The 13,444-nt window shown below is 32.6% G+C and overlaps 1 long non-coding RNA gene across 1 annotated transcript in view; it reads right to left on the reverse strand.

Moving 5' to 3' along the window:
• Positions 1-13,444, reverse strand: part of LOC128668376 (uncharacterized) — an 88,667-nt gene that overhangs the window by 22,595 nt on the left and 52,628 nt on the right. The window contains exon 2 of the long non-coding RNA XR_008404109.1: positions 11,583-11,643. This is a non-coding gene — a long non-coding RNA (uncharacterized LOC128668376). The remainder of the gene's footprint in view (positions 1-11,582; positions 11,644-13,444) is intronic.

Here is a 13,444-nt window from a genome sequence, read left to right on the forward strand (position 1 = left end):
GTTATAATACTGTCTTGGAATATTTCACATACTATTCCAGTATCTGCCTTGAGACCATATCAGCATGGTATCGAACGCCATGCATTTTTTACCGTGCAGGTTCAAAATGCGATTCCAATTTTGATTTGAAATTTTCTAAGGAACAAAAATAAAAAAATCTAATACAAAGTTTTATAGAGAAAGACGTGTGGGAAACAAATTATAAGGATCGAATGGGAGATTCAAATGATTAAAAAGTTGTCTTATCGATGACATAAATAAGGGGAAATAGTGGGACAACAAAGTAAGATAGAGAGTGCCTCAATTGCCTGCAGTTTGAGACGAGGGTAGAGGTAATATGAGGGGTGGTCAATAGAACGGTGGAAACACTGCTATTGCTACAGCTGCTTCTGTTATAGCTATATTTCATTCTATTACTTGATAGTGGTTTACTCTATTCTGAAACTTCATTTTTATTTTCATAGATTGTCTTTAAAAATTAGAAACTGGTTCAATTATTTATTTATTTTTTTGCTTATTAATGACAATAATTTTATGCTCTATCAACTTTTAATTTTGATATTGTGATTAATCGATTAATTATTTAGCTACAATTAATTCTGAAATAATCGAATTATATTTAATTAATATAACCATATGATAAATGATTGGGTAGAACTTTTTATCTCTCCATTTTTGTTTTTTTTTTTTATTACTCTACTTTCTTCTATAATTTTCTTTCTCTAGTCAAAGAATTCAACCCAGCATGATTTTATTACGATCGTAAATCCACGTGCACCCGTTTCTGCCAACAAACGAGCAACAAGAATGCTTTTATATATTCATATATATTTACAGATAAAGCAGGAAAATAATTAAATTTTGTACGCAAAAAAAAAAACTTATGAATATATTTTTTATCATTAAATACTATCAAAATAATCGTTATAATTATTATGACTACTGTCGTTGAATTATTGAGTTTTAAGAAATTCCATAATATACCAGTTAAAAGTGTTGAATAAAAAAACTATAACTCGAGTTTAGAATGTGAGGTTGCTATAGTCAATTCTCAAGCTGACAAAATCAAGTCTAATAATTTTTAACAACCCAGTATACAAAGAATTATCTTTTAATATAAATAACAGCTCTCACAATGAGTACTGTACATTGATATTTTTATCGGAAGGTAGACACTCCTGATATTTCTGTTTTAAATCCAAGTAATACCTTGTATAGGTATGTATGTCCTTATAATCCATGGCATAGGTATTAAGAGCCATAAAGGCGTATTCAAAAATTCATAATGAAATAGTATATTGTGCAACTAGTGCGATAAGTTGGCGATTGCCCACGAGAGCGAAGTTGAACGCACGAGCGAAGCGAGTGCGTTCATTCGCTCGAGTGGGTAATCGACAACAACGCACGAGTTGCTCATACTATTTTTTATTACAAATGCGGAGATACAGATGGGTATAAATATGGGGTCCAGGGGCAAAGCCCCGGCGGGGGGTTGGGGGGGGGGGGGCGGAGCCCCCCCAGTCTAAATAAACAATTGAAAAGTTAAAAAAATAGAACTAAATAAATTACAAAAAATTCATACTAATTGATATTCATTAATAAACATTAATTTATTTGAAACAATCATTTTTTGGCATCAAAGAGGCCTATATTAGTCAATTATTTTTACTATCATTCAAATAAATTGTCAAATCTTGAATAATCATAAATGTTAATGTTGTGCTTAATAGCAACCATACTTCTCAACATGGAGTACGTTGCCCACAAACTTGATGGCTTCTTCGTTTCAGCAAACTCAGAAAAATACGACAGAAAAACCGACTCCGACAGGCTTTTAATTTTTTTTTATGTTCGCCACTGAATAAACTTTTTGTAGCTTGCTTCGTACTTCGGTCTTGATTTCGCAGGAGTTAGATTATTAATCACCTCATTAGCTTTTTCCAAAATTTCTGGTGGTATAAATTCTTCATCGGCACTTTCAGGGGTTTCGGGGATCAGGTCAGGATTATTTTCCATTTTTGGTTTCTTTTTTGTGATATCGTGATGCTAACTGTCAACCTCACTTTTTTAATATTGACAGTTAGATTGTTTTTTTGTTTTGTTATTTATTTGAATGTTAGTAGTTTTCACAGTCAATTTGTGTGCGACAAAGACAGCTTGCGTGTGCTAAGTGTAATTTGCGTGCGCCAAGTAAACTTGTCGCACTCAAATAGCAGTTTTATTTCCGAAAAAACTCACGCGTAATTAAAAATGGGCAAACAGCTCTTTTTCAACTGCATTAGCGGGCGTTAAGATACCACTTATCCCGCATGAGTAATAAAAAAAATATTTCAAAACGTTAAAAAAACTACTGATCTTTAAACTTTTGTCGGCTATTTCATGTTTCGAGCTTATGATCTAATTCAAAATGATTTCCACTCTTTATCAGGATTGTTTACATTTAATTCTGCCTAAATTTAAACATTTTTAACTTCTCGCTATGGAAATTAAAAATTTTCAAAAATTTAGGAAGTCATTGTTTTTTTTTTTTTAAATTTTCGAAAATCGAATTGTCATCAGATGTCAACACTTTGAGGTCCAAAAAAGCTATTTTGACCACTTTCAGAAAGCTGTCTGAATGCTTGTAAGTATGAATGTGTGTGTGTGTATAAACTTTTTATCTTTTGAACTATTCAACCGATTTGCATGGTTCTTGCAGCAATCGAAAGATTTTGTTGGCCGTAAAATTTTCTGAAAATTTCAGATCATTTGATCGAATAGACTCGAAGATATTTGAGAACTACAAAAATTAAAAAAAAATAAAAGTTTCAACATTTTTTTTTAATTTTTGAAAAACGATTTGAACGATCGACTTAAAAATCCAACTAGCTTTAGAACTCGATAAAATGCGTCGATTGGCGACTTAAAGATCTCAAAACGTCAAGATCTCTTAGAAATTCGATTTTCGAAAATTGGACCGAAACCAATAACTTCCCAAATTTTTGAAAATTTGCAATTTTCTTAGCAGGAAGTTAAAAAATTGTCAATCGGATGACCTGCAGGGCAGCCCCGAAACTTCCCGCTGTTCTCGATCTGAAAGAGCTCGAAAACGTTATTTTCAATATTTCACCCGCAGTCACACAGGGCAGAAACAATCGTGTTTCTTCCCAAGGAAAGAAACACCCATGTTTCTGCCTGATGAACGAAGATATTTTTGAATTACGAATTCGCTAGTAGTTGTTTGCAGCATCGGCTTGATATTAGCTTGTTTTGATGGGCTGTAGAGACACTGAAACTTCAAGTTTCGATGCTGGTATCATGAAGATACTTAATGAACAAGCGTTCTTAAAATTTTTATTCACAATAATGTTTAATAAAATGAATGTAATCAGGCAAAAATCAATGTCAGTGATTAAAATAAGTATTTTAATGAGCTTCGACTAAAATCGGAGCGTTAATACATAAATCATCCGAGAAAAATGTAAAAACAGGTGTTTTTTCAATTATTTTGTTAAAAATATTATTTTGTTGAAAATATTATTGTAAACTGAAGAATGAATTGCTTTGCATCATGTGGTAATCGAAAGAAACCATAAAGATGGAGAGTTGGTACGATTTTGAACATATGTTAGTATATTATATTACTATTTATCCAGGAAAAATGTTATTTTTTTAATTTTCTGACGCCGATATCTTTGGAACTAATCAACCAACTTCAACGTTCAATGTGGTAATTAACGCGTTTTATTAGGTTCTAGAGCTGAATAGATTTCAGAATCGCTTGATCAAGTTGTTTTTAACAAATTTCAAGAAAAACTAAAAAAAAAAATTTTTCGTATTTTTTAACTATTTCAGTCTGTTCGATCGAATGATCTGAAATTCACAGGAAAGTTGATGACTGACCAGCTCTTTCGATTGCTATTTATACTACAAGAAACAACCAATTCGATTGACGAGCAAATTTTATCCCAAAATCCAGAGCAAATTCTGAGAATATCCAATGTAAGTCCAGGATAAAACGAAAACCTTTTCAGAGTGAAACCAGAAATTTTCCGAAAAGGATCTAAAGTGTTCTTTAGAGTGGAACCACAGCTTTACCAGAGCGGAACCAAAGTGCATTACGTGTGTCCTCAGGATGTATTCAGGGTAAATTAAGAGTGAAAATTCAGAGTCAATCCCGAAAAAGATTAAAAATTTTTTTTAAATAATGCTCAATTATGTTTACAAGAATTATATTTTAGAATGTTCAAAAAACATTTAAAAAATCAAATTTTTTTTTATAAAAAAAAACTTTTTAAGTACGTAAAAAATATATAATTTTGTTATATTTATTATCTTATGTTGTTGGTTAAATTAACAATATATTTTCATAATTATATTTTTTATATATTTGAAATTGTAAAATTGAGCGAATGCACAAAAGGATTCTGGTGTAGGTGTGGTTGATTCAATAGTTAAAATTAACACAAAAATTACAGATGATAAATTGGCTGTTTTATTAATACAACTTTAAATATTTGAAATGTATCCATGAAAGCCGACACAAACATTCATTAACGATTTATCGAGGTAATTACTCTCCAATAACCATTGATCTTACTCCTCCCGACGTATTCAAAGACATTCGGAAAATAATTGATGAAAAAAATGTAACTATTGATTTTAATTAGGAACCACCAGGTTAATGCTAGAGAGAAAGGTGCAAAAAATTTTGCCAATAAACTAGAGAACGAAGTGCAAAGACTTGGGCGCCAGTATAACCGAAGGAGTTTGAATTGGGCTAGCTCTTTTCCAGGCCTCGGTTACTTAATTTAACTTAATTAATATAATCTTATGAGCTGGGAGGCTCTCCTCGTTCCCTGAAAATTAGCGCTTATTATTTATCAAAGGAAAGGAATGCCTGGTGGCTTATTCAATGAGAGATTTGGTTTTGCATTATCAAAGAAAAACTATTATATTTATTCAACCAAATACCCATTTACTATATAAAAATTTCCCCAATAGAATTAATTAAAATAAAATTTAGTATATAAGTTTTGATATTTTAATTTACGCAGGAGGAGACCAAGTATAAATTTAATTTGGGGAAGACGGAATCCCACTTACGCTGTACTTTACTGCATGCTCTATCCTTGTAGGTGTAGATGGAAATGACCCTCAATATCTGTAGGCAGTAAACGTGGCAGCAACGCTGTAGGCCCAATCTTCTGTGGTGAAAAATGGCAGGAAATGAACAGCAATGGTGTGGTAATACTCACGAATTTTACCGGAACAAATCAAATTTAACTTTAACTTTACTAAATGACCGCATGTAGAAATTTAACTCAAAATGGGGTCAATTAAAACGTTCTTCAAATAAATAATTTATAAAACAATTATTGCGGCTATTAATAACGGACAAACAAATTCAAAGATATAAAATAAATTAAATAAAACTGTTCAATGACTAGATATGACTAGACTCCTCGTTAGGCCGGCTCAAATAAATTGTATTGAGCTCTGGGTGTGGAGTAAGAACCTCGCTAGGCGTCATCAGTCCACTACCCTACTGGTCCTCTCTGGGTGGTGGCCAGAGCCTAAGTCCTCGAGCAACTGCTTGCTAGCCCTTTTAAAGGAAAAGTCCTGAGGGTGGGAAACTACCCCACTATTGTCTCAACAGAATACGATCTAGGGGACCTCTGACATGGCTCCAGGTGACTGATGAGTGTTAATTAAGGTACAATTATCACAATAGATGGCTGTAGGTCAACTAAACTTTGGCGCTCGATTTTCAAGTCTAAACGCACTGTTACAATATGTACAGTGAAAAACTGTGAGAAAAATATACTTAATAGCGAATGCGACTTTGTATTATACGCGATAGCGAATGCAAACTATCTTAAATCACTTATAAAAACTCGACACTTGGTCAGTAGCGGATCAGAACATGTTAATTAATTTATAAGTTATTAGACGCGAGCAACAATCAATGTATGCTTAATAATTAGTAGCCTCGACATACTAGTTAATTATTGAGGATATTTTAGCGTAAGTTAAGCGAAATTATCACACGAGAATAATTAAGACTAAGCGAAGCGGTTTGAGAGTACGTGGTAGCACGTTAGATTCCTCAAACTAGGATGAAAAATCCGAGGTGAAACTGTTAAACACCAGAAGCGAAAGGACATGGGATGGCGGCGTCTTCTTCCTTCGCTGCCGCTTCAGCTGGACGGATGCTGAGTAGCTTATCCAACTGAGTTGAGATGAGTAGTCGTTTGTTCTTGTACTAGTTGACGATCGTGTTCCAGGCTGACTCAAACAAATCTAAGGTGATACTGATGTTTGAAGTGAGCCAGGTATAGAGGCTGTCTGCAGCTGTCTGAAACTGGTTGAGTGTGGTTTCAAACGACCCATCGGTGAAGTATTTGTGCTCCACGGTGACGTCCGTTTTTGGATGAGAGTAATTTCTCATGATGAGCTTCAAAATTTTCCCCATATGTATTGAGAAGCTTAATTTCTGCTGTAGCTGAGGACAGAGGGAGAGTCTCAAACACTCCTGCTTCTGCAGCCGCGCCCAGAGATGGGATGAACGACATGTGGCTTAATTGCAACGCCAATTTATTCTGCACGGCAGCCATTGTGACAATTGACATGTCCATCTGTAATTAGAGTGATAGGAGAAAAACAAAAAAAAACTTTTAATTGAATAATCCAGAACAAACTGACAGTAACTGGTGATGATTCCAGGTGATAAGCAGCGACATGAAGTTAGGAAGTTGAGATGTTGTTGATGATATGAGCACCTAAATCACGGATTTAGTCACTTTACAAAGTGTAATTTTCACTGAGGTGTTTCTTAACACTTCTTCCACCAATGCAGTACCAGGTCAAAGGTACTCAGCGATGCACTGGTATGAAATGACTTTGAGATTGCTATTTTCACATTTTTTAACAGCTGGGATGCTCAGTTAAAAATAAATGTAATTAACACTGCAGGTTAATGTATGAAAATAACGTATTTTTTATTGTTATATTCACTATATATACTGCACTGGATTAATTAATATTGATTGTGAGATGAAAAATGTTGATTATACAAATTCAGATGGAGGTTGGTGGCAAGCCAATACACGCGGAGAGATAAATTAATTAAGTTTTAATATTTATTTATATTGAAAGTCATTAGATAATCACTACACTTAACTAGAAATAATTTCAACTGAGAGTTGAGAACTAACTTGAGGTGAATTATAATAATTAGCAAAGCGATTGCGAATGGTTTAAATAAAAGCACACAAAAACACGTGTTGCTATTAGCGTCGGTGAATTTTTAATAAAGGCTTCGTCTTCTTCTTCATCCCCACTTGGAGGAAAGGATAGAGCAAGAGATGAGAATGGGACCAGTGGATGCTCTCACGCATGATAACGCGCCGGCATCACTCTATTTCACTGGCCTCAGAGTAGCGATGATAAACTCAAGCGCGGGAGATTCAAACATCTAATCAGGTATGTTCATGCCTATCCGAGTAAAAAAATTATAGATAAAAAATGACCTTATATAATTATATATTATTATGTATAGCTACATATAATTTTTTTGTATAATTATATATAATTATTTCCATAAAAATAAGAAAAAAAGAATTCAGGTGTGTGCAGGATTTGAATCGTGAACCTTGCGCTTAAAAGTTTAAGCCGCTATCCGTGGACCTAAGAGATTGACTTTCCGGGAAACTATTTTCAGACACGACCATGCCTGTTTATGCATGATCATATCTGAAGTGTTAAATAATTCAGGCCTGATCATGCATGACCATGTCTGACTAAGCATGAGTAGATATGGTCATTTCTGAAGCGATAAATACTTTCAGGCGTGATCATGCGTGGACATACCTATTCATGCCTGATATCAGATATGATTATACCTGTTGATGCATGATCAAGTCTGAAACGATAAACAAAAATTGACCGTGAATCACGGTAAATCTCAATAGTTCGATTATAGAACATCACGGTGATACACCGTGAATAGACGTGAATCACCGTGATTTTACCCTGAATCACCATGAAACCTCACCGTGATATCACGCACACATTCACGGTAATTTCACCCTATTAGCGTGATTTACCGTGATTCTCCGTAATTCATCTTATATCACGGTGGATCAGGACCGCCAGGGGCACTTCAGGTCTGATCATGCATAACCATGCCTGTCCATGTCTGACTAGGCATAAACAGACATGATCATGTCTGAAGTGTTAAATACGTTCAGGCCTAAACATGTCTGACCATGTCTGATCCAGCCTGATATATGGGATAAATAAAAAAAAACTTAGTTATAATTGTATATGACTAACTTAGTTATACTTATATATAGCTGACGTTGTTATAATTATATAATTTTATAGAACTATGTATCAACAATTAATAAATTAGATTAAAATTTTTTGACTGAAAATCTATCACGTATAAAATTTTCATTACTCGAAGTTCATACGGAACATATTTTTTTAAGTCAATCTCTTTGGTCAATGAGTAGCGGCTTAAACTTTCAAGCGTGGCGACTATGGTTTAAATCCTGCATACGCCCGAATTTTTTCTTTCTTATTTTTATAGAAATAATTATAGATAATTATACATGAATAATTACTTATAGCTATGCATAATTATATATGATTATACAGAGCCATTTCTTATCTATAATTTTTTCACTCGGATAGGCATGAACAGGAATGAGCATACCTGAGCAAACATGAACAGACCTTATCGTGCCTGGTCATTTTTCATATCTGATCAGATCTGATCATTTCTTCCCAGGTTGAAAAGTACGTTTCGTATGAACTTCAAGTGATAAAAATCTTATACATGATAGATTCTTAGTCAACAAAATTTTATATCTAATTTATTAATTATAGATACATAGTTATATAAAATTATACATAAATTATATATAAGTATAATTACGTTAGCTATATATAATTCTGAATAAGTCATATACAATTATGACTAAGTTTTTGAAATTTAATCGTATGTATCAAGCTAGATCAGATATGGTCAAGCATGATCGGCCTAAACGTATTCAACGCTTCAGATATGATCATGTCTGATCAGGCCTGAAGTATTAAACGCCGAAGACATGATCATGCACGAACATGCATGATCAGATATGATTAAACATAAACAGATACGACCAGGCCTGAATGTATTTAACGCTTCAGAAATGGTCATACATGAACAGGCATGGTCAGACATGAACAGGGATCCTCATGTCTAATTTCCGGGCTGATCATATATTAACAGGTATGGTCATGTCTGAACATTTTTTCCTGGGATTACAATAAAACAGTAACTTTGGATAACCTCTGTTTTTAACTTTGCTTGGTGTTAACCACAGACTAAATAAAGGTAGATAATAAGAGATTAGCAAAATAGCTGACTACAAACAACAACTGTAAGTAAAGTACGTACTCCATATCATAGATTATAGTAATTTTCATACTACAGGAGTATATCTATACAAAGTCACATTTAATTTTAAGATAATAAGTAATCTTGGAATAGAGAAAAAATATAAATATAGTGTAAATGAAGTACAGTAGATTAAATTTACGATGATTTTGTAGATTAAATCATTTACGAAAAAAAAATTTTTAATTAAAATTTATTTAAAAAAAATATTGACCATCGATACTTACATTTCGATATCGAACTCTTGATATATCGCCGAAAAAAATATTGGTAATAAATATTGTTCGGTCACGAGCTTAGACAATTTGAAAAGCTTCGTGCATTTTCGTTACATCCGGGAGTTGTCGAACTTGCTACTGACCTCAAGATCAGAATAGTGCCGGGTCACTCGCTGTTTGGGCCCGGTACATACAATTTCTAGCTCATGGCCGGGTCAAGTCGGCATGAGAGCCCCGCTACCAGCCGACTAATCAGAAAACTTGGCAGCTAACCATTTCCTGTTGGCGCACTTTTAAGCCAATAAGAAAATTCGTTTTATGCTTCGAGGCTGCCACGTCACCACCAAGCGGCCACGTCGCTCTCAACAACATTTTCTCCAGCGTCTTTTCGCTTCTGAATTCAAGAGTACAACCTCTTGCTCTAATACCGTTCTGCTTTACTATAATTATTATTGGTTGCATTCGCTATCGCGTATACATTTTGTCGCATTCGCTGTTTCATATTATCTTCTCACAGCTTTAAGTGTACATAGTGTCAATAAATATCTAATTTATTTCTTATTATAATTTGTGTAATTTTTTGGTTGTTAAGATTCCATCACACCTAAACCAGATCCTTTTTGCGCATTCACTCACTTTACAAATATCGACATTTTCAAATAATAATATCGATATTTCGATGTATCAATATTTTGTCAATAGTCCTACACGTTTTTCTTCAAACTTTCGACAATCGTTATTCCATTAGGCGAAATTTAATAATGGCTTTATTAATTACCATTTCAATATTAATTTAAGTAACGTATCACAGTTCAATCGATTTACCCATTTGTAGATGGAGAAACTACCCTGATTACACAAAACGATTTGTGACGATTAAAAACGATTAAAAATTAAATCATCATTAATCGTCATAATTTTCAGATTTAATCGTCCCAAATCATCAAAAGACGATTTATTATTTTACGATTAACGGCCACGTGGGGTGACTAGTCACCCCAGGCTTAAAAAAAGTTAAATTAGAGGTCTTATACCTTTCAAATAAATTGGTCAAAAAACTCAAAAAAAGTATATATATATATATATATATATATATATATATATATATATATATATATATATATATATTTTTTTTTTATATATGGTATTTTTGAACCCTACTCAACCAATTATGATAGGTTATGACAAATTTCCTTGAAAAATCGACCATGAGGACAATTACAATAGACTTTTAAAAAATCTACCTAAAAACTCGAACGCGGATGCAACACAATAGCCGGCTAGTAATCACTAAAAAGTTGGGTAGCCGTTTTCCCATAAATTCAATTAAAATTCACAAGATTGGAAGAAATAGAGCGTAAAATAAAGTAAATGACCATAAATCAAATATAAAACGCAAAACTATCACTATTTAGTTCGTGTTTACTCTAACGTTAAATACTGTATTTTAATTAAATTTTTGCTATTTTTTTGGCCCTGATTGAAAGAAACGAATCGAAACAATTTGCAATGTTAAATGCCCATAAGCAGGGCGATTCAAAAGTATTTAAAGTATTGAAAAGAATTAAGAAGTATTTACAATTTTTTTTTCTAATCGTTTTAAATCGTTTCTCTTAATTAATGGTGTTTCATTTCACTTCTTTTATTTTTTTTTTCTGTCTACTGTGGGCACAATAAGCTTTAAGCTATTTTAGAACTCATGTAAAGCGATGCAGTCGTAGGTGGTGTGCGCAAAAGTTCAACAGGCATCTTTTCCACCAACTAACTTGAAGAAAAAAACTCATCAATTTTTTTATTCACTGCTGTCCTTTTTTATCATCTTTAACTTTTTATTTATTTAAATTCTAAGTTTCATTTACAAAAAGATTCTGTTTAATTCATAGTTTTTTTTTCTTTTATTAGCAATAGCAGTGAAATTTTTAATTTTAAATACTCACCAAAAGCTAACAGCAGTAGAGTTCATTACTGCGTTGAAAAATCACGAAAAATAATCGTCATCTAAAACACATTAAAAATGGTTGCTGTCAATTACAATTTATCTTTAAGTAATAAATTTTCAGTAACATATTTAACAAAAAATATCAAGAAACACACAAATATGTGTACAATCGAATTAAAAGTATCAAGTTTTTTATTGAATGTAGTTATGCATTCAACAGTTTGAGTGAACGCGGAGAGAATTCGGAGTGAACGCAGACCGGATTATTTTTTCATTTATTTACTTCCCTTCGGAGTGAAGTTCACTGTGAATGTATGTTTTCACGAACTGCACGATTTTTTATGTGTTTTATCTCCGCGGAGTGAATTTCACGCTGAAGAGAAGTTTTGGAGAATATTAATTATTGAATCTAGAGTCAAAGAGCAAATTCTAGTTTAGAATTCAGAAATTTAAATTCCTTTAATCTTTTATTTGTCGCACGATAAATGATACGATATTGGCACTCTAAATTCTCAATGAGAATTATGAGGCCTAAATTCGAACTCTTTATCGGTTTTAAAGTCTAACAAAGCTCTCAAAACCCTCACAAAATAAATTATCATTTACCGGACTTAAAAAATTTTCAAGTTGAAAAAAAAGTAAATACTTACAAAAATCTAAATGTAAAATAATATACAATCATTCATTCAGTAAAGACTATGTGAAAGATATTAAAAACATCATTGCCAGTATCATTAAAAAAACAGTCCAACTGGAATACAGTGGCACAGGTCGGTAAATGACAGTTGGAAAAAAAAAATTTTCCGCGACTTTGGTTTATCAATGTTTAAAAGGTATGTAGTAATATTATTAATTTAAAATATAAATATTTTTACGATCGGAAAATTGTGGCTTATTAAAATTTTACGAATTAACTTCCAGAATTTGTTGAAGAAAAATACCAAAGTTCTGAAGCACCCCTTAAGATTTTGTCTGTTACCAGTAACTACTTCGCTAGTTCAGGTGACCAAGACGGTGATAGAAAAGTTCGCACTATTTCCGTTTAAGTGTTTTTTTTTTTATTTTCTATTTTTATTCTTTATTTAAATAAAAGATTATTTTTTATTAAGCCCTATTTTCTAAGTTATATGTAAGCATAATATTATAAAATTATTAACATGTACTGTTTAAAAATGGCGCCTAATAAAAAAAAAAACTATAAACAAACAAACAAACTATTATTTATGACAATTGAAGGAAGATTAAGAAAATTGTGCATTAAAGCATGACCCGTCAGTCTTCGGAGCTTGAGTCGTGGATGGGACGTCATTCATATGAGGTTGGCCCAAGCTCGTTTATTAAGCGTGGCGCAAGCACTGGCAGCCAGGCTCTCATTAGCGAATCAGAGTATCGGAAAAATTAATTAATATTTCTGTTGGAAATTGAAAGCTCTACACCACAGGTCTCTTATCATTTTTCAGTAAATTCAAGTTTTCAAAAGTTAATCTACGTCAAAGTTTGATTCACAGTCAATTTTATTACTATTCGACTTTTTTGGCGAAAATATCAGACTTATCGTAAATGTTATGGGACAATTTTTGTAGGTCATTTCATTTTCTACAAACCATCTCTATAAAAGTTTCAGAAATTTTAGAAAGTTCTTTAGTAATATTCATTTAAACGTAAGTAATGAAAGTCGGCAAGAATACGATTTCTCGGAACAAACAGACATTTAAATGCGAATGCCTAAAAAAATTTCGGAAACTTCGATAAAAAAATTTGTAGAAAATAAATTTATCTACAAAAAAGGTGCTTTAACATTTTACGATAAGTCTGATAGTTTCGCCAAAAAAGTTAAATGGTAGTAAAATTGATTATGAA

This window comes from Microplitis demolitor, chromosome 8 (assembly GCF_026212275.2).
Source record: "Microplitis demolitor isolate Queensland-Clemson2020A chromosome 8, iyMicDemo2.1a, whole genome shotgun sequence".
Classification (NCBI taxonomy): domain Eukaryota; kingdom Metazoa; phylum Arthropoda; class Insecta; order Hymenoptera; family Braconidae; genus Microplitis; species Microplitis demolitor.